Genomic DNA, 2,177 nt, shown 5'->3' with positions numbered 1-2,177 from the left:
CACCCTCCCAGCTTCTTGCACATTTTTTATGGTGGGAAAACAAAAGGAAGGTTCGAGGTGACTCATGTATTAGGGGACTCAGGCAATGACACCCATCCTCAGACTAATTCAGCAGCCCTGAAAAGTGCTTGGTTTGACTAATGTTCTTCAGCCTATAATCTACAATCTCAGCAAACTTCTCTTTTCCCACAAATTGAATGCAAAATTCACTATTCACACAAACCCAAAGACACCCAGGATCACCAATCAAGACCACTTACAAAGTCCCCTTGGTCGGGTGGTTGAGTGGATTTCAGGGCAGAGAAGTGGTTCCTTCCAGCGGTTTTCTTGCTGATGCAAGTGTGATTTATCCATTTGGTGAGGTCTTGGGTTTCGCTTTCTTTCCACATTAAGCTCTATTTGTGAGCTAATGATGATTCACGGTAAAGTTGGCTACGGCTGGAGCACCAGGCTGGCACTACCCTCTGTGGTCGGCTGGCACCGCCTCACTTGGGGTGGTCTTATCAGACTCGGGAAAGTCCCTGTTTCTGTATTTTGCATTCGTGGTCTCATTCTAGAGCTCCCCCATCAAACATGAGGAAACTTAAAAGGTTGAAAAAGAAACTTTCCACACCAAAATACCCATTTAGCTAGGATCTTTTCTCCACTTTCCCTTCTTTCTCTGGGCTTATAAGGACTTTCTCTTTGTTTACAATATCGTTTCAAGGGAATGTCTGACGCAAGAGTGATTTATCCACATTTGTATGCAAGGAACAGAGAAAGTGGGATTCTGCTTCACTGCTTCAAACTCCCCGCGGACATGAGAGGTTCCCCTTGAGCAGACTAGGGTGGGAAGGTGTCTCAGGAAGTTTGCGTAGCCATGTTCAGCCACCAACAAAACTTCCTTAGAAAGGGAGACTTTTACAAAATTGTTCTGGGAAAAGGTACTGAGGGATTTCTCTGAATATCACACAGCATTTAGTCAGTACTGGTCATTTGTTAGCGACACATGTCCGATGACCACAGATGCTCAAAAAAGCCCAAAAGAAAATGACAAGTGTTTTCTTCTAACCCGGCCACGTAGCTTTCCTCTAAACTATTCTGAAAAAAAAAGCAAACTTTATATCACTTTGAAAAAAGTGCAGGAAGCTGTCCCCCACCCAGCGCTCGCGCTGCAGAAATGCTGTCCCTGGAGGCTCCAGGTGCTTTTCCACACAGAGCTTTGATGTCCCTGCTGTGAACAATGGCGCTTCCTGTTTGGGCTTCTGTGTAGATTCGGGATTGTCCTGCTCACCCAGAGGAGGCCTGTGCAGCCCCTCCCCCTGGTCCGATGCTTTTGGGGCGCACACTGCTCCGAGCTGAGAACGACCTCAACCCCTGATTCACGGAGAGCCTCTAGGGGCTGCAACTGGGGCCCAGACAGTCAGGACTAAAAGTGATGCTCTTCAGATAGGACTCCTGCTGAGCTTCTTTCAAAAAAGGGGGGGGGGGGGGGGAGAAGCGCAGTAGAAGGGGAAGCACGGAGAGTCCCAGCATCTGGGAGGCTGAGGCAGGAGAATGGTGAATTCAAGCCCAGTTGGGGCAGTTTGGTGATTTAGTAAGATCCTATCTCAAAACATAGAAGTAAGAAAGGCCTGGGGCTACAGCTTAGTGTGAAGGTCCTGCGTTCAACCCCCAGTACTATGAACAACACAAAGCCTAAAACAAAAGAAAAAAAGGAAATACAGTTGGGCACCCCAGCACATGTCTGTAATTCTAGCACTTTGGGAGGCTGAGGCAGGAGGATTGCAATTTAGACAGAAATCTCCCTGAAGACTTCTGCAGAAGTCTTGTTCTTTTTTTTTTTCTTTTTCTTTTTTTTTTTTTTGCTTGGGGGGGGCTGAAACTCAGGGCTTCCCTCATGCCTACCTGCTCAGCCCATGTATACAGTTTCTTAACAGAAAAGCAAACAACAGAAAAGACAATCAGGGCTGGAGTATATCTCCAGGCAGAACACTACACAGCACACACAAAACCCTGAGTCCTACCCAGCACTGCCAAAAGTCAAATAAAGACAAAATCTGTCTTGAAAGTTATCCTTCATACTGGGCCTGGTGACACACACCTGTAATCCCAGCACTCAGGAGGCTGAGGCAGGAGGATCGCTGAGAGTTTGAGGTCACCCTGGGCTACAAGGAGAAAAAAGAAAGGAAAGTAGA

The 2,177-nt window shown here is 47.0% G+C and overlaps 1 pseudogene; it reads right to left on the bottom strand.

Annotated features, from left to right (window-relative positions):
* Positions 1-2,177, bottom strand: part of LOC111816027 — a 67,963-nt pseudogene that overhangs the window by 2,956 nt on the left and 62,830 nt on the right.

This window comes from Octodon degus, unplaced genomic scaffold (assembly GCF_000260255.1).
Source record: "Octodon degus isolate 3935 unplaced genomic scaffold, OctDeg1.0 scaffold00025, whole genome shotgun sequence".
NCBI lineage: Eukaryota > Metazoa > Chordata > Mammalia > Rodentia > Octodontidae > Octodon > Octodon degus.
Note: the sequence above shows the minus strand (reverse complement) of the source record. Positions and strands in the feature narration are given on the sequence as shown.